General features: G+C 41.6%; 1 protein-coding gene across 3 annotated transcripts in view; it reads right to left on the reverse strand.

Annotated features, from left to right (window-relative positions):
• Nucleotides 1-20,622, reverse strand: part of LOC115141858 (endothelial cell-selective adhesion molecule-like) — a 78,951-nt gene that overhangs the window by 40,634 nt on the left and 17,695 nt on the right. The window contains exon 2 of one of the 3 annotated variants that reach the window (XR_003865413.2): nucleotides 2,022-2,810. The exons of the other annotated variants lie outside the window; for them this stretch is intronic. The gene's annotated coding sequence lies outside the window, so the exon portion shown is untranslated. Of the gene's footprint in view, nucleotides 1-2,021; nucleotides 2,811-20,622 lie in introns of those variants that run through there. 3 annotated transcript variants of the gene reach the window in all.

Consider the following 20,622-nt stretch of genomic DNA (forward strand, 5'->3'; position numbering starts at 1 on the left):
TCCATTTATTGTCAGATATTATTCATCCGAATTTACATTTTTTTTTACATGGGATGATACAACTCCACCAGTCATATTTATATAATTTACAAAAATACATTTTTTTAAATCAATTAATCACACATGTAGCTGGAGATAATATAAGACAAGTACTGGAAACAATAGAATACTATGAAATAATCGGGGAAACCGGGCCTGGTTTTCATAGCAGATTTTGATAAAGTACGACTGGATGTTATATATAAATGCCTAGAATATTTCATTTGAGAATCTCTTAATAAATGGGTTGAAGTAATAACCCTAGATGTAAAATAGTAAATAATGGTGAAATCTCAGAAAGTTTTGAACTGTCAAGAGGAGTAAAACAAGGTTGTCCACTATCAGAATATCTATGTATTAGTGCCACAAAATGTTAAATTAGATCCAACAATAATGTTAAGGGATTATAAATCCGAGGCTTAAAAACAAAGGTCTCATTGTACGCTGATGATTCATGTTCTTCTAAAAACGACAATTAGAATCCCTCCACAGCCTCAGAGGATCTAGATATTTTGCAAACCTCTCTGGATTAAAACCAAATAATGATAAGTGTACTATATAACATAATGGATCACTAAAAAAATGCAACTTTTACATTACCGTGTAGTTTACCAATAAAATGGTCTGACAGGGATGTCCCGAAAGAAAGAAATTCTCACTCCAATACATTTTTATATAAAGTTAACAAAAATAGATAAGATCTTGCTACCATGGAATGGAAAATACCTGTCTATTTGTGGGAATAAAAAAAAAACTTTAGTCATATCAGTTTACATATTTGCTTATGGTCTTTCATACACCTAGCGACATGTTTAAATTATATGAGCAAAAGTATATTCAATTTTATTTGGAATGGCAAGCCAAACAAAATTAAAAGGGCCTATTTATATTACAAATCTGAATTCGGAGGGCAGAAATTAAATATTAAAGCATTAGACCGGTCACTAGAGGCATCAGTCACACTTAAATCTGAAATGGTTCTCTAGTAAATTAGTACGAATGTCTCACCCCATGTTCAAGAATGGCCTTTTTCCCTTTATTCAGATTTTAAAACAACCAAAAGTGAGCAGTTGTAAACTAAATCTCCAAAATATCGTTATTTTTTAAACAAGCCTTAGAAAGTTGGTTGCAATTGCATTTTAATCCACCTGAAAAAAGACAGAACAAAGACTCAAGTATACTAATTGATTTTTTTTTTTAAGTATTGTTTTTTGTAAATAATATAAATAGGACTGGTGGAGTTGTGTCACACATGCAGCTAACAGACATATGGAAATGTCTGCTCTACCCAAAATTACAACCAACTAATTGCAGCATTACCACAAAAATGGAAGAGGCAAGTAGAAAGGGGAAAAAATAAGCAACTTGTCAGCCCTAAATTAAAAGACCATAAATTGTTAAAGAAAATTATGATAAATTAAAATATACCAACTACATTTAAGAACCAAAAGAATTGGCAGCTGTGCCATATAAATTGCAAAATAGTTGGGAAGAGATGTTCGATGTACCCATTCCATGGCACAGTGTTTATGAATTGACACGCAAAACACTGGATTCAAAACTTTACATTTTTCAATTTAAATTATACAAAATTCTTGTAACCAATAGAATGTGTCCCATATCTATATATATACACACAAAGTGGGGCAAAAAAGTATTTAGTCAGCCACCAATTGTGCAAGTTCTCCCACTTAAAAAGATGAAAGGCCTTTAATTTTCATCATAGGTACACTTCAACTATGACAGAAAAAATTAGAAAAAGAAATCCAGAAAATCACATCACTGTCCGACTTGATTCAAAGGGGTTTCCGTTTGGAAATTGCTTCACTAGTCTAAACTATTTCAAATGCGTGCAACACATTCTATTTCACCACTGTAGTACTAAATGACAGTGAAAATTGTTGAGTATTTTTGTATCTTTCTCTGCAAACTGCCGAAGATCGCAGCTGTGCCCTTAGAAATAAACACATGAATGTCACGCTTTCCAAAAACACTTTATTCTGTTCACGTGCTCTTATGTGAAGTTAATGTGATAACATGTGACATGAAACGATACTTTTGAAAACCTGGTCACATGCAAAGTGTCCCAAAAACACATGTGAAATTGTCATTTTCCAAATGTGAAATCATGAGGAATTTCTGTAAGGGCGGGTACAGATAGGTAGGACCACATTCAAAACTTTACCATATGATACCAGAAGGGGAAAGTGCCACATCTAGCAGTGGTTTAATCGATTAACAGGCTGTGCTATAACAGTGTCAGCCAAGGATTGGAGGCAAAACTCAGTTCTGTCAGGAGATGAGATGCAGCCACCCAAGAAACAAATTAATGTTCGCATTCATATGCATGCTGACAAGCTATAAAATTACCATATAGATATGTATATATCATTTTTTGAAACATGTACTTTGCACAACATAAAAATGTACACAGAAAAGCAAACATCCTCAGGATGTAAGAATCAAAGAACTTCGCTATGCTCATATTTTACATTTAGAGACAAGATTGCAAGTTGTCGACAAGACCAACAACCGAGAAGAATAAAGCAACAGCATTGCCTACCTATCTGATATAGAAAATATTATCTATAGACTATAAGAGGATATTATCCTAACATGTGTTCAAACAGCTAATATCCCTCTCTACAATTGGCACTGAATATGCTGCAGGTGTACTGGGTAGGCAGCCATTGACACTCAGCCATCTGTCCATCCAACTCCAGAGCTGTAGAGACACGGGCACATGGGATTTACAGGTCAATAGGCCACCACTGAGGAGAGAGGAGTTTATTAGTCACATGAACAGGGTCACAGATGTAATTTCAGAGTACAGTGACATTCTTAATTGCTGTGCTACAACAGTGCAGGTCAAAACAAGAAGTGAATGAAACAAAAACATTAATAAATACATATTTGTGACAGTAACAATGATAAATGTCCATTGGGGGTGGGGGTAGGAAGTCCAGGGGGCAGGGGAGCAGATAGCTGCCAAGAGGTGGCTATTCAGCTGCCTGATGGTTAGAAGCTTTTTTTAAACCGGTGTGATGGACAGACCCCACACACACCTGGAACACAATCAAATCATTTGACCCAGGGTCATATGAGGGTAATGTTACAGCAGAGTGAACACATACATAAAACAAAAGCTACTGTACAGTGTGCTGTAGTTTCACTATCCCTTACTACTCAGAGGGGACTTTGTGTATGCATATACAGTTGAAGTCAGAAGTTTACATACACCTTAGCCAACTACACAGAGTCAGTTTCACAATTCCTGACATTTAATCCCAGTAAAAATTCCCTGTCTTAGGTCAGTTAGGATCACCACTATTTTAAGAATGTGAAATGTCAGAATAATAGTAGAGAATTATTGCAGCTTTTATTTCTTTCATCACATTCCCAGTGGGTCAGACGTTTAGACACTCAATTAGTATTTGGTAGCATGCCTTTAAATTGTTTAACATGTGTCAAACATTGCGGGTAGCCTTCCACAAGCTTCCCACAATAAGTTGGGTGAATTTTGTCCGAATCCTCCTGACAGAGCTGGTGTGTAGGCCTCCTTGCTCACACACGCTTTTTCAGTTCTGCCCAAACATTTTCTATAAGACTGAGGTCAGGGCTTTGTGATGGCCACTCCAATATCTTGACTTTGTTGTCCTTAAGCCATTTTTTCCACAACTTTGAAAGTATGCTTGGGGTCATTGTTCATTTGGAAGACCCATTTGCGACCAAGCTTTAACTTACTGAGGTCGAGATGTTGCTTCAATATATCCACAATTTTCTCTCATGATGCCATCTATTTTGTGATGTGCACCAGTCCCTCCTGCAGAAAAGCACCCCCACAACATGATGCTGCCACCCCGTGCTTCACAGTTGGGATGGTGTTCTTTGGCTTGCAAGCCTCCCCCATTTTTCTCCAAACATAACGATGGTCTTTATGGCCAAATAGTTCTATTTTGGTTTCATCAGCCCAGAGGACTTTTCTCCAAAAAGTACCATCTTTGTCCCCATGTGCAGTTGCAAACTGTAGTCTGGCTTTAATGGCGGTTTTGGGGCAGTGGCTTCTTCCTTGCTGAGCGGCCTTTCAGGTTGTCGATATAGGACTTGTTTTACTGTGGAAAGAGATACTTTTGTACCGTTTCCTCCAGCATCTTCACAAGGTAATTTGCTGTTGTTTCTGGGATTGATTTGCACTTTTCGCACCAAAGTACGTTCATCTCTAGGAAACAGAATGCGTCTCCTTCCTGAGCGGTATGACGGCTGCGTGGTCCCATGGTGTTTATACTTGCGTACTATTGTATGTACAGATGAACGTGGAACCTTCAGCCATCGGAAATTGCTCCCAAGGATGAACCAGACTTGGAGGTCTACCATTTTTTTCTGAGGTCTTGGCTGATCTCTTGATTTTCCCATGATGTCAAGCAAAGAAGCACTGAGTTTGAAGGTAGGCCTTGAAATACAGCCACAGATACACATCCAATTGACATCCATTAGCCTATCAGAAGCTTCTAAAGCCATGACATCATTTTCTGGAATTCCCAAGCTGTTTAAAGGCACAGTCAACTTAGTGTATGTAAACTTCTGACCCACTGGAATTGTGATAGTGATATATAACTGAAATAATCTGTCTAAACAATTGTTGGGAAAAGTATTTGTCACGCACAAAGTAGATGTTCTAACCGACTTGCCAAAACTATAGTTTGTTAACAGGAAATTTGTGAAGTGGTTGCAAAACGAGTTTTATTGACTCCAACCTTAGTTTATGTAAACTTCTGACTTCAGCTGTATATGCAGCTGCCAAAGTGAACATGCATGCACCTGGCATAACCAAACATACGAGTTACAGTATAGTTTACTTGTTTACTGTAAACACTAAATTACTGTCTCGATAAAGCTTGCTGATGAAATGTATTAAAAACATCCCATTACTGACAGCTTGTGTGACAACAGTCTGACAGTTGGCAGTAGAGGGGTGAAGTCTTTAATTCTCCCACAGTTTAACAGGGCAGATAAGTTTGAAACCTGTCGTGTTGGGGGTAAATTCACTGTGTGATAATTCATAGAGATTAGTGGGAGTGTTTGTGTGTGTCAAGTGTGTGAATGCATATAATCTGTGGGTATGTGGGATAAAGTTTGTGTGAGGTGTCTGAAGAAGTCTATGCTGTGCACCTAAACACACGTGTCCATACAGTGTGTTTACATATGGTTTGGTTGGGCGGTATCCAGATTTCCATATCCTCATTATCGTCCTTCTCTCACACCAGGATTTACGGCATTACCGGCTTAGTACACAAGGGGGGAAAAATTCCCATTGGGCGTCTATTTAAATCAAATAAAATTGTATTTGTCACATGCATCAGGTAGACCTTACAGTGAAATGCATACTTACAAGCCCCTAACACTTATTTTTCTTAACTGCATTGTTGGTCAAGTATTTGCTAAAATAAACTGAAGTAAAGAAATAAAGCAGATAAGGTCAAATAAATAAGTAAGGAGCACAAATAAAGTAACAGTAGCGACGCTATATACAGGGGGTACTGGTACAATGTGAGGGGGCACAGGTTAGTCGAGGCAATTGAGGTATGCCCATATAGGTAGCAGTAAAGTGACTACGCATGGATAATAAATAGTAGCATTGTAAAAATGGGGGAACGCTAACAAAATGAGCACAAGTAATAACCAATTTCAATGGAGGCCTCGCTAAATATGCTAACGAGACCAAATGAAAATAAACAAATTGCAAAGACCAAAAATCCAGCTCATAAAGTTATACATTTATAAGTAAGTAGGAAAGGAAACGGAAAGGGTACCTAGTCAGTTGTACAACTGAATGCCTTGGAGCTACCGAATGTCATTTTTGGAGAGTTTGGACATATACAAGCAAGTGTGAACGAGCGACATTGTGCAAACGAACAAAGTTTTGACATGCTTGTCTGAAGTAAAAAAACAGTACTGTGTACACACGGTCTGTGTAGAGTCTGGGAGTTGCTAGGGAAACAGGTCTGCCTGCTCTGCTTGGAGAAGGAGCAGATGGGCCCAGAATGGAGATGAGAAACAACAAGGAAATCAAGCTGCAGTTGTACAGATAACTCAAAAAGTTATGACTTCACAGAAGAAAGTTAACACAAAATGATGCCCCGTGACCGTACTAATTCAGTCACTTACTTAGATAACTAGTAAGTTAAACTCAGGGGTTGCCCTAACATAAATTCTGTTTTCCCCAAGCAAGAAAACTAAAACAAAAAAACCATACAAGAAATACCTTGCTGTAAAAGTAAACGCACATCTAAAATGCTACTTATTGTAATTTCGGGTCAGCAAACAAATTGTGCTTCAGTTGCACCTCTCCACTTGGATGAGAATTCACGAACGGGCAAGCAAAAGACTGCACTATGACTGAAGTACCTGGAGAAAAGCTACACTTCATTGTGTCCAGACTACTTTTTTCTGGTAAAATGCAAGATTAACTTTAAACAAAACATTAGAGAAATGTAGCTGGTTACATTCTTTCTATGATAAACATTAGAAATATGATATAGCAAGGTCTTTTTTGCAAAAAAGATGCATGGCCTTTTCAGTGAAAGCGCATTTACTTGTGGCTAACAGCCAAATAGTGTTTCACTTCGGTTGTCATCTGATGATAATGAAGCAATCGTCTGCCGAATGTGATGCACTAATGTATTTTCTGTGAAAGAAAATTATAGTTGCACATCCCCGATCACTATATTGATGCAAAAACAAAAATGTGACTCAATATAAAAACGCAACCCGTCAATACGCAGGTGGACCGCTTTCTCCTGTTGTGCTATTTACACTGAACAAAAATATAAACGCAACATGTAAATGCTGGTCGCATGTTTAATGAGCTGAAATAAAAGATCCCAGAAATGTTCCATACGCACAAAAAGCATATTATTTTGTGCACAAATTTGTTAACATCCCTGTTAGTTAGCATTGTCTTTGCCAAGATAATACAGCAAGCTGATAGGTGTGGGATATCAAGAAGCTGATTAAACAGCATGATCATTACACAGGTGCACGTTGTGCTGACACAATAAAATGGCCAATCTAAAAATGTGCCGTTTTGTCACAAAACACAATGCCACAGATGTCTCATGTTGAGGGAGCGTGCAATTGGCATGCTGATTGCAGGAATGTCCACCAGAGAATTTAATGTTAATTTCTCTACCATAAGCCGCCTTCCACGTCATTTTAGAGAATCTGGCAGTACGTCCGACCGGCCTCACAACCACGTGTTGTGTGGGCGAGCGGTTTGGTTTGCTGATGTCAACGTTGACAGTTGACAGTGCATGTAAGAACAAAAACCAAGCCATGTGGTTGAAGGAATTATCCGTAGAGCTCCGAGACAGAATTGTGTGGAGGCAAAAATCTGGGAAAGGGTACCAAAAAATGTGTGCAGCATTGAAATTTCCCAAGAACACAGTGGCCTCCATTCTTAAATGGAAGAAGTTTGGAACCACCAAGACTCTTCCTAAAGCTGGTCGCCCTGCCAAACGGGGAAGAAGGGCATTGGTCAGTGTTGAGATAACGGCATTAGGCCAATCCTGAGATGGCGCTAGTGGGGGCACCTATCTAGGATAGATAAACACTTGCATTATGATTGTCTGATTAGGATGTTGTGACCGGTAACACCTGAGTAAAGGACTATGCTTGCATCTCATCTAACTCTCCGGAGAGAGTTATTATCATTAACATGGTGTCAGAGAAATTAACTCCAAAATCCAAGCGCTACGGAAAAGAGGATAAGGTATGAGGACAATGTAGTCACTGTTGGATAAACGCAAACAAGTGGAACAAATGAGCGAGGACGGAAAGCCTGCAACGTCTCTTTAGTCAAATCCGGTGCCAGGCGCCATACATGAAATTAATATGAAAAATATATGCAAGGCAAGTGAAAAGACAAAGATCCAATTAAAAAAAAGATTAACTGTCCCTAAGCAGGCAGAATCTGTCAATTATGCCACTCAGAACAAAACACCAAGTTTATAGCCTCATACTCAGAAGACTCACGGCTGTAATTGCTGCCAAAGGTGCTTCAACAAAGTACTGATTAAAGGGTCTGAATACTTATGGAAGTGTGATAGTTTTTCATTTTTAATAAATGTGCCAAAATTTCCCAAAACCTGTTTTTACTCTGTCGTTATGGGGTATTGTGTGTAGATTGATTGGGGGGGGGACATCAATTTTAGAATAAGGCTGTAATGTGAAAAAAAAGTGAAGGGGTCTGAATACTCAAACGTACTGAATGCTGTAGCGTTAGTTCCAGTGAAGGGAAATCCTAAGGGGCCTAGCTCGAACCATGAAAATCAGCCCCAGACCATTATTCCTCCTCCAAACTTTACAGTTGGCACTATGCATCAGGCAGGTAAGTGTTCCTCCCATCTGCCAAATCCAGATGTATCCATCAGACTGCCAGATGGTGAAGCGTAATTCATCACACCAGAGAACGCATTTCCACTGCTCCAGAGTCCAATGGTGGCGAGCTTTACACCACTCCAGCCGATGCTTGGCATTGCGCATAGTGATCAGGCTTGTGTGCGGCTGCTCGTTCATGGAAACTTTTTTCATGAAGCTCCCCTGACGAACAGTTATTGTGTTGACTTTGCTACCAGAGGCAGTTTGGAACTCGGTAGGGAGTGTTGCAACCGAGGACAGACGATTTTAAAAGCACTACACTCTTCAGCACTCTGCCATCCCGCTCTGTGAGCTTGTGTGGCCTACAACTTCGCGACAGCCGTTGTTGCTCCTAGACATTTCCACTTCACAATAACAGCACTTACAGTTGACCGGGGTAGCTCTAGCAGGGCAGAAATTTGTCGAACTGACTTGTTGGAAGACGGTGCCACGTTGAAAGTCACTGAGCTCTTCAGTAAGGCCATTCTATTGCCAATGTTTGTCTATGGAGATTGCATGGCTGTGTGCTCGATTTTATACACCTGTCCGCAACGATGTGGCTGAAATAGCCGAATCCAGTAATTTGAAGGGGTGTCTACATACTTTTGTATATATAGTGCAGGGTTCCCCAAACCTGTCCCACCAGCAATATTATTTGGCCACCCAAAGCCCCCAAAATGAATGAATATTCATTTAAAAATAGAAAAGTATCATTCATGAGGAGAGAGAATGCCGGAGACAGTCAATAAAGCAGGCAGCGGACCATTTTGTGGTGCTGAAACGTAAAGCCGCAATCAATAGGAGGTGAACAGTGTCTGGTGCGGAGAATATAACTAACTGGTTATACAAACCTACCAGTCAAGTAATTCACCAGTCTATTTCTTCCGAGCCTAAGCCTATATAAAATAATTTAACTGGATATGAGGCTTAACAGCACCTTTCACAAGAAAAAAAAAATTACCTAATAGAAGTGGGATTTTTAGGCCTAATTACAATTGCCTGTCGTTTCTTCAGTGTGCTGAAGTGCAGTAGCCTTTCTGAAGTCCAAATCTAACAACTCAAGCGTTCTAGTAAAGGCCCCAAGTGTTCTCCATGTCCAGGACTGTTTTCCCGATTCCTTGGAACTGGAGATTTAACCCGTTTAAGTGACAGAATGTCAGCCAAAAAAAGCTGTGTGTAGCTTGCAGTTACAACATCTTAAGGATCGTATCCTTTTTCCCCCCTTCAATTTTCACCTAAATGACATAATCTAACTGCCCGGAGCTCAGGACCTGAAGCAAAGACATGCATATTCTTCATTCCATTTGAAAGGAAACACTGAAGTTTGTGGAAATGTGAAATGAATACAGATCTGGTAAAAGATCATAGAAAACGCATGTTTTTTTGTTTGTATTATCTTTGTGCCAAATTGGTAAATTGATACATTTAAGTACATAACTATAGAGAACACAAAAACAATATGGTAATCTAGATTTTTTTTAAAGTTTACACTCCCAGGAATGTCATACATGATGGATTAGCTTATACACTAACTTTCACACATCTAGATGGCCTGGTGGAGTGGGTGTAGAGTCAGAGGCTGCAGGGGTTCAAACTGTAGAACCCTGTACCTACATTTGAATATAAAAATGGATTTGAAAACTATGCTACATTTTATCTCTAGAAACCTCAGGATGACAAATCAGAGCAAGATTACTGAATGTAAGTACATTATTTACCTTCAGAGGTGAATGTATCAGTTGCAGTGCCACGTTGTCGGTGCACTCTGAAAAAATACCACTGTAAATTGGACAGTGCCATTTAACAAGAATTTAAGCTTTCTGCCCATATAAGACACATCCATTTCCTGGAAAGTTTGCTGTTACTTACAACTGTCATGCCAATCACATTAGTGCACGTCCCGGTATAGGACGGTTGCGTTAAGGATCAGAGGTTAACTCTTAAATGTTTCTACGTCTGGCCTTTGTCTGGGGCAGGAAGGCAACTTTGAAAGTTCTCTCATTAGATTCGTAAATGATGTCCAATTGAAAATATCACTTTTTGCAAATAATTCAATGCAAATAAGACAGCTGCTTGGCATTGGGAAAATATAAGATGAAAGCATCTGTACATTCTTCCCTGAAACTTATATTTTCATTATCCAACTTTCTTTAGATACTTTTAGAGCGACATTCTCTTGCCATCAAGATAATTGTTCTGAATGAATGTTGACATGATAAAAAAGTAGTGTAGCCTACAGTAGACTACGTAGACCCGTTTCTCACTAATCAATGCTGAGAAATAGAAACAATTATTTGAAGAGACATTTTATGAGAGTAACCAGATCTAAAGTATTGTGTTATGGTCACTGAATTTCTTATGTACTAATCGTACGTGTTAAAAATGTTTTATTTGTATTGTAGGTCAATTAAATTGTACTAATATTATATACCAATTATGTTCTGGCCTGCTGACTATCAGCTCAAAAAAGTGGCCCAAGGCCAAACCTAGTTGACGAACCCTGATGATAGTATTGTCTGTCGTGTTGTGTCCTATATTTCTTTATTTTGAATCCCAGCCCCCATCCCCGCAAGGAGGCCTTTTGGTAGGCAGTCATTGTAAATAAGAATTTGTTCTAAACTGACTTGCCTAGTTAAATAAAAATATGTTGTATATAGTGAAAGCAGCGGTGAAATTTCCCTTTAACCACACTGCTAACCTTATGCCTAACCCTAAATTAAGATCAAAAAACTCATTTTTACGATATAGACCATTTTGACTTTGTGGCTGTGCCATCTAGTGGAAACCGTATTTGGTGGGTAAGTAGGCAGGGACTATACCACAGCAATCCCACATCAGATCAATACAGTCTAGCCCACACCGAGCTCAACACGGGCCATGAATGAAAAACGCTTCATCTCCTAACGTATTGCACAAGTTGACTGCCAGTATTTATACTGAACAAAAATACAACAATTTCAAAGATTTTACAGAGTTAGTTCATATGAGCAAATCAGTCAATTGATATGAATTCATTAGGCCCTAATCTATGGATTTCACATGACTGGAACACAGATATGCATCTGTTTGTCACATAACTTTAAAAAAGAAAATGGGCCTCAGGATCTCGCCACGGTATCTGTGCATTCCAATTGCCATCAATAAAAATGCAATTATGTTTGTTGTCTGTAGCTTGTGCCTGCCCATACCATAGCCCCACCATGGGGCATTCCGTTCACAACATGGACATCAGTAAACCGCTCGCCCACAACGCCATGAACGTGGTCTGTGATTGTGAGGTCGGTTGGACGTACTGCCAGATTCTCTAAAACAATGTTGGCGGCGGCTTATGATAATTGAATGTTCATTTCTCCATCTGGCAACAGCTCTGGTGGACATTCCTAGTCAGCATTCCAATTGCACGCTCCCTCAATATCTGTGGTATTGTGTTGCGTGATAAAACTGCATGTTTTAGAGTGGCCTTTTATTGTCCCCAGCAGAAAGTGCACCTGTGTAATGATCATGCTTCTTGATATTCCACACCTGTCAGGTGGATGGATTATCTTGGAAAAGGAGAAATGATCACTAACAGGGATGTAAACAAATAGGCTTTTTGTGCATATGGAACATTTCTGAGATCTTTTATTCTGAGCTCATGAAACATGGGACCAAGACATTACATTGTGTTTATATTTTTCTATAGCATACTTAATGTAAAATATTTAAAGTACACACAGTCTATTTCCAAATACCCCAGTATACAGTACGGTATATCGCCCAAGCCTACATTCTCATTTGCTTGTATGTAAAGGCTGAGTAGAGGGGTTTACTGCTCTTAACCCCAGCTCCATCTCTGAGCCAACCCATCCCCAGCCAGTCTGCTTGATCCTGTGCCACTCAGAGATGAGGGATGGCTGATGTATCTTAGTCCAGGTCGCTAAGCTGTCTCTCCACACTCTAATCTTATTTTCAGCCCAAACTGGCTTTAAGGGAGAGGCAGGGAGCTTGGGACAGGCTGATCCCATATGTACAGAGAACAAGTCTTAATCTGGCCACTGCGCTGCGCATTGAATCCCAACAGTTGCATTAGGCAACGGGACCTGGCTGGCTGCGTGGGTGGGTGGATACCCTTTTCAGAAGCTATTAACAATGTTTTACTTCATGTAATCTCCACTATTCATGGTTACCTTGGAGAAAGCAGCCCCCATTCAAATAACACATCAGCATGGAACCTTCAAGTCCAAATGCATTCAAGTTAATTTTGTATGAACTATTGTAGTCCAAAAAGACAATTTGATTTGGTTGGGAGACAATCCAAATATGTAGTATTTGTGGGAAATGCAAACAGATCATGTGACTACCTTCCAAGGCATAGTGTGTACATGCACAGTGTACCATTACTAACTTGATTAAACCTGCCTGTATCAATCCCTTGTAGCAATTTCAAGGTAAAGGCGGTTCTAATTACTTCTGAGAATCGAAATGTAGAGTTCTATCCATGACTCCAAAAACCACCAATGTTTTACTGTCTCTAAATTGGGGCTGGGCCAAATGGCGTAACAAACATATCGATACCAATTCACGGTCAATTAACGATATAAACGCAGCAAAAAAAGAAAAGTCCTGTCAACTGTGTTTATTTTCAGCAAACTTAACATGTTCAATCTTATTTTCATGCAAATATTTACACAACTGAGACAAACGGAACAAGTTCCACAGACATGTGACTAACAGAAATTGAATACTGTGTCCCTGAACAAAGGTGGAGGGTTAAAATCAGAAGTAACAGTCAGTATCTGGTGTGGCCACCAGCTGCATTAAGTACTGCAGTGCATCTCCTCCTCATGGACTGCACCAGATTTGCTGGGGGGGTCCCAGGCATGCGCAATGGGATTGAGATCCGGGCTCCTCGCTGGCCATGGCAGAACACTGACATTCCAAACCACGCACAGAACGAGCAGTATGCCTGGTGGCATTGTCATGCTGGACAGTCATGTCAGGATGAGCCTGCAGGAAGAGTACCACATGAGAGAGGATGTCTTCCCTGTAACGCACAACATTGAGATTGCAGGCAATGACAACAAGCTCAGTCCGATGATGCTGTGACACACCACCCCATGACGGACCGCTCCACCTCGATCCCGCTCCAGAGTACAGGCCTCGGTGTAACGCTCATTCCTTCGACGATAATCATCAAGCCAACCATCACCCCTGGTGAGACAAAACCGCGACTCGTCAGTGAAGAGCACTTTTTGCCAGTCCTGTCTGGTCCAGCGACGGTTGGTTTGTGCCCATAGGCGACGTTGTTGCCGGTGATGTCGGGTGAGGACCTGCCTTACAACAGGCCTACAAGCTCTCAGTCCAGCCTCTCTCAGTCTATTACAGAAGGTCTGAGCACTGATTGAGGGATTGTGTGTTCCTGGTGTAACTCGGGCAGTTGTTGCCATCCTCCAACTGTCCCGCAGGTGTGATGTTCGGATGTACCGATCCTGTGCAGGTGTTGTTACACATGGTCTGCCACTGCGAGGACGATCAGCTGTCCGTCCTGCCTCAGGCATCTCACAGTACAGACATTGCAATTTATTGTCCTGGCCACATCTGCCTCCTTGCAGCATGCCTAAGGCACGTTCACACAGATGAGCAGGGACCCTGGACATCTTTCTTTTGGTGTTTTTCCAGGGTCAGTAGAAAGGCCTCTTTAGTGTCCTAAGTTTTCATAACTGTGATCTTAATTGCCTACCGTCTGTAAGATGGTAGTGTCTTATCGACTGTTCCACAGGTGCGTGTTAAATGTTTATGGTTCATTGAACAAGTATGGGAAACTGTGTTTAAACCCTTTACAATGAAGATCTGTGAAGTTATTTGGATTTTTACAAATTATCGTTGAAAGACAGGGTCCTGAAAAAGGGTTGTTTCTTTTTTTGCTGAATTTGGATGACTCACCACCTGGATTCAGTCTTATGAAGCAACATTTGAAATGGTGTTTTTTTACATTCATATAAAAAGGAGAGACTCAGAACAGCTACAAAATGGTATATCATTCACTGTGAGGAACAATGGGAAAGTAATTCTGCTTTGAAAGTTCATACATTTGTAACCTCAATATTGAGGAAATTGCCTTGGAATGTTTTGCTATCTAGTGAAGAGCTCTTCTTTGTCTACCTACACCCATTCGGCATTGTTCACACCTTCACCCTAAGCTTTAGCCTCACCATCTCGTGTGGCTCTCGAGGCGCACACTTGACGCTCTGGCCGATTATTTGTTTAAACTCTGGATAACATGAAAACAGCTTAACCGGCTCCGCTGGCAACAATTTCATTACGCTGTTTTGCAAAAGTTCTGACACCAGCCATATTCAATGGGTGTTGTACACACGTCACGCAACGTTAACTAGTTAAACAATAAACAGTGCCACAGTGCTGAGAGCCAACCAACCATGTTCAATGTTAGCTAACATTAGGCTCTAACTAGAACAGCACACAGCTCTGGGAAACAAATAATGTCAGCTAGGGAGCTAGACAGCAAACATAAGCTAGCTAGCTAACAACACACTTTAGCTTAAAGACCGATAGTTTGCTAGCTAGGTAAACAATGTACCTACAGTTGAAGTCGAAAGTGTACATACATCTTAGCCAAATACATTTAAACTCAGTTTCACAATTCCTGACATTTAATCCTAGTAACAATTCCCCGTCTTGGGTCAGTTAGGATCACCACTTTATTTGAAGAATGTGAAATGTCAGAATAATAGTTGAGAGAATGAATTATTTCAGCATTTCTTTCTTTCATCACATTCCCAGTGGGTCCGAAGTTTACATGCACTCAATTAGTATTTGGTAGCATTGCCTTTAAATAGTTTAACCTGGGTCAAACATATCGGATAGCCTTCCACAAGCTTCCCACAATAAGTTGGGTGAATTTGGCCCATTCCCCCTGGCAGAGCTGGTGTAACCAAGTCAGGTTTGTAGGCCTCCTAGCTCACATGCACTTTCAGTTCTGCCAGTTCTGCCAAATGTTATGGGATTGAGGTCAGGGCTTTGTGATGGGCACTCCAATACCTTGACTTTGTTGTCCTTAAGCCATTTTGCCACATTTTGGAAGTATACTTGGGGTCATTGTCCATTTGGAAGACCCATTTGCGACCAAGTCTTGAGATATATTGAAGCAACTTTCCAGCCTCATGATGGCCATCTATTTTGTGAAGTGCACCAGTCCCTCCTGAGGCAAAGCACCCCCACAACATGTTGTTGCCACCCCCATGCTTCACGGTTGGGATGGTGTTCTTCGGCTTGCAAGCCTCACCTTTTTCCTTCAAACATAAATGGTTATTATGGCGAAACAGTTCTATTTTAGTTTCATCAGACCAGAGTACGAACTCTGTCACCATGTGCAGTTGCAAACCGTAGTCTGGCTTTTTTTAATGGCGGTTTTGGAGCAGTGGCTTCTTCCTTGCTGAGCAGCCTTTCAGGTTATGTCGATATAGGACTCATTTTACTGTGCTATAGATACTTTTGTACCGGTTTCTTCCAGCATATTCACAAGGTATTTTGCAAATACTCTGAGGTAGCCATTTCATAAGTTGTTCAAGAGTCTTACGGCATGGGAGTAGATGCTGTTAAGAAGCCTTTTGGACCTAGCTTGGCGCGCGGTAGTAGACAGACTGTTCTATGACTAGGGTGACTAGTCTTTGGCATTTTTTTGCCTGGATGGCAGGAAGCTTGGCCTCAATGATGTACTGGGTCGTATGCACTACCCTCTGTAGTGCCTTGCGGTCGGAGGTCGAGCAGTTGCCATACCAGGCAGTGATGCAACCAGATGCTCTCAATGGTGCAGCTGTATAACTTTGAGGATATGAGGACCCCTTCCTAAATCTTTTCAGTCTCCTGGAGGAGAATAGGCATTGTCGTGCCCGCTTCACGACTGTCTTGATGTGAAAGTTTGGACCATGAAAGTGTGTTGGTGATGTGGACACCAAGGAACTTGAAGCTCTCAACCTGCTCCACTACAGCCCAGTCTATGAGAATGGGGGCGTGTTCAGTCCTCCTTTTCCTGTAGTCCACAATCATCTCAATCTTGATCATGTTGAGGTTGCATATATCCTGGGATAACAGTGCCAGGTCTCTGACCTCCTCCCTATAGGCTGTCATTGTCGGTGATCAGGCCTACCACTGTTATGTCGTCAGCAAACTTGATGGCGTTGGAGTTGTGCTTGGCCATGCAGTCATGGGTTAACGGAGTACAGGAGGGGACTGAGCAAAACACCCAAGGGGCCCCTGTGTTGAGGATCAGCATGGCAGATGTGTTGTTACCTACCCTTATCACCTGGGGGGGGGGTCAGGAAGTATAGGATCCAGTTGCAGAGGGTGGTGTTTAGCTCCTTAGGTTAGGTCCTTAGCTTAGTGATGAGCTTTGAGGGTACTATGGTGAACTGAGCTGTAGTCAATGACTAGCATTCTCATGTAGGTGTTCCTTTTGTCCAGGTGGGAAAGGGCATTATCTGTGGATCTGGAGTGGGTGTAGGGTTTCTGGGATGATGGTGTTGATGTGAGCCATTACCAGCCTTTCAAAGCACTTCATGGCTACAGACGAGTGCCATGGTTCGGTAGTCATTTAGGCAGGTTGCCTTAGTGTTCTTGGGCACAGGAACTATGGTGGTCTGCTTGAAACATGTTGGTACTACACTCAGTTTGACAGGTTGAAAATGTCAGTGAAGACACTTTCCAGTTGGTCAGCGCATGCTCGGAGTACACGTCCTGGTAATCCGTCTGGCCCTGCTGCCTTGTGAATGTTGACCTGTTTAAAGGTCTTACGTCAGCTACGGAGAGCGTGATCACAGTCATCCAGAACAGCGGATGCTCTCATTCAGTGTTATTTGCCTTGAAGCAAGCATAGAAGTGATTTAGCGCATCTGGTAGGCTCATGTCACTGGGCAGCTCTCGGCTGTGCTTCCCTTTGTAGTCTGTAAATCTTTTGCAAGCCCTGCCACATCCATCGAGCGTCGGAGCCAGTGTAATACGATTCAATCTTAGTCCTGTATTGATGCTTTGCCTGTTTGATGGTTCGTCGGAGGGCATAGCAGGATTTCTGGGTTAGTGTACCGCTCCTTCTTGATCGGAGCTCATCCATTTTGTTATTCAATGATAGCACGTTGGCTATAATAGGACTGATGGTAGAGGAGGATTACACACTCGCCGCCGGATCCTTACAAGGCACCACGACCAACATCCCCAATATCTCGGTCTGCAAATGACGGGGATTTGGGCCTTGTCAGGTGTCTGAAGTAAATCCTTCACATCACTTGTTAAAAGAAGAAAAAAATCTTCATCCATTACAATGCGAGAGTCGCTGTCCTGAAATCCAGAAGCTCTTTTCAGTCATAAGAGACCTTGACAGAAATATTATTTACAAAAAATGCAAAAAACACAATAGGTTAGGAGTCTGTAAAATGGCAGCCATCTCCTCCGGCGCCATTCTCGTTCACCATTTCTTCAAAATAGTTGCTGCTGCTTTTTAACCCCCTTTTCTCCCCAATTTTGTGGTATCCAATTGTTAGTAGTTACTGTCGTGCCTCATCGCCACAACTCCCGTACGGGCTTGGGAGAGACAAAGGACGAGAGCCATGCGTCTGCCGAAACACAACGCAACCAAGCCGCAGTGCTTCTTAACACAGCACGCATCCAACCTGGAAGCCAGCCGCACCAATGTGTCTGAGGAAACACCATACACCTAGCAACCTGGTCAGCGTGCACTGCGCCCGGCCCGCCACAGGAGTCGCTAGTGCGTGATGAGCCAAGGATATCCTTACCGGCCAAACCCTCCCTAACCCAGACGATGCTAGGCCAATTGTGTGTCAACCCATGGACCTCCCGGTCGCCGCCGGCTGCGACAGAGCCTGGGCTCGAACCCAGAGTCACTAGTGGCACAGCTAGCACTGCCTTAAATCACTGCGCCACCCAGGAAGCTAAACTGCTTTTTTAAACAATAAATCACACATCTGGCTTTCAAGTCTATTAAAAAAAGGCCTTTTTGTAAAAGAAATTAACAACCACACACGTCCACTAATAATGACCAATAGCAGGCATAGAAAATGAACACAGGTCTCAAACAAGCTCTCAAGCTTTTACGTAGCCAGCTAATCTTTATATTTCAAGTCTAGCCAACTATTTGCAAGCTAACAAAGTAGAACTGATGAAAACCTTCCTGTCAGTCTTGAACTGTTTGAACAGCATACTAGCCTGTCCACTGTGTTAAGATGCTTGAAGTGGTCTACTGTACCTGTATAACAATGTTTATTTTCTTAGAATGAGAACAGGTTGCCAATATTCATTTTTAGATTAATTTATTTTTTATACACAGAAAGCCGGCACATAACATTCTGTGGCTAAAATGCTGCCATGTACGACAGAAATTGAGAATACATTTGCCAGAATTGATACTCCCGCTTTAGTGGGGTCTGCTCTCCATCCATTTTGAGAGTGGAGACATAAAAAGGGTATCGTATACGGTTTGAAAACGGCCCTAATAAAGCATCTAAATTAGAACATAATGCCTGTACTGTAACATGCTTACACATATCAGAGCATTCTGCACTTCACAGCACTGTATGGGTTTGACTGACAGCCATGCTGAACTTAAGCACCATGCGCAAGAAGAAGTTGGCCCCATCTTTCCTGGTAATTGGGCAACTTTCGCTAATGTTTTGTCTGAGTAAGGGTAATGCTGTAAATAAAGACAATGTATTTTTAAAGATGAGACTGAGGATTATGATCAAATAAAAGCCAAACACCAGTGAATGCACGCATCTGACTGCACTCATGATTCCATTCTATGCGCACCAAAAATACAATGCGTTTCTCTCAATTGCCTTCTGAAAGCCTAACATTAAATTTGTATTTTATAACTTAGCTAGTCATGTTGACAATAGCACAAGCTTTCAAATCATGCCCACCTGACCCAGATTGCGATCTATAAATGAACTGCTTTTTGGCTTGAGTAAAACAGTAATTGTGTGATGACTGGGGATGCAAGGTTGTTCCAAATACACCAGTTAGTCCTGAAACAAGCCCTTGTAATTTTTTGGTCTGATGTTGCACTGACCCCACACCTTTCAGGAATAGTCTTATTATGTTACTGAATGTATTGTGGCAGCGCAGGGAAGTCACGAGGTGAAACTCCCAATTAAATAAGACAGCGGGAGACCGTTTTGTGATGCTCAAACAAAAGTTTCTCTTTAATAAAAGGTTGGTGAGAAATACAACTGAAAGGCTTCAGATAACAGGTGAGTCACTGTCTGGCGCGGCGGCTCCCTGGACCACCGGTGTTAATGAACAACACAGAGAGTGAGGAGTCTGGGGCTTCAATACTTACACCAGGGGTGTACTGCCTGGGAATGGGTCCTCTTCCTTTGGCCCAAACAAAAGGGAGAGCAAGAGACAGATGGGTCACATTTTGGCATCTGATCGAGGTGCCCATCATACGCACTCCGGATCTTCTGAAGTCTATGCTTACCCTCTGCGTAAATGCCAGAGTAACTGCACCTCTACGTATACTTGTTCTCAACTAGCCTACCTGGTTAAATAAAGGTGAAATAAATAAAAAAAAATACACAATTGGAGTAACGGGGGACAGGTGAGACCAATTGAGTGTCAATTGATTGCAGCACCTGGACTGTGTTGTATTGGTGTTGACACCAGCCCCAGTTGGTGCCTGTAGAGCTGTCCATGGTGTCGACTCCCCTTGGCCTCTAACACTCTGAAGCTGACCAAGGTCATTCTCCTTCCTTCGGAGCTCCCTGCTGGCCCCCGGGTTGCCACACACACCTCAAGCTCATAGCCTTCTGGTGGGCTGTCGATCAACTTAAATAAAAATGTATTGGTCACATACACATGGTTAGCAGATGTTAATGCGAGTGTAGCGAAATGCTTGTGCTTCTAGTTCCGACAGTGCAGTAATTGCAAAAATTTCACAATAACTACCTTATACACAAACGCAAAGGGATGAATAAGAATATGTACATATAAATATATGGATGAGCGATGGCCGTGCGGCATAGGAAAGATGCAGTAGATGGTATAGAGTACAGTATATACATATGATTACGTAAGAACGCACCTTTGTGGAGCCCCAGTGTTGAGGATCAGCGGGGTGATGTTTCTTACCCTCTCCACCTGGGGGTGGCCTATCAGAAA

The sequence above is a fragment of the Oncorhynchus nerka genome, linkage group LG14 (assembly GCF_034236695.1).
Source record: "Oncorhynchus nerka isolate Pitt River linkage group LG14, Oner_Uvic_2.0, whole genome shotgun sequence".
In the NCBI taxonomy this organism is placed as follows: domain Eukaryota; kingdom Metazoa; phylum Chordata; class Actinopteri; order Salmoniformes; family Salmonidae; genus Oncorhynchus; species Oncorhynchus nerka.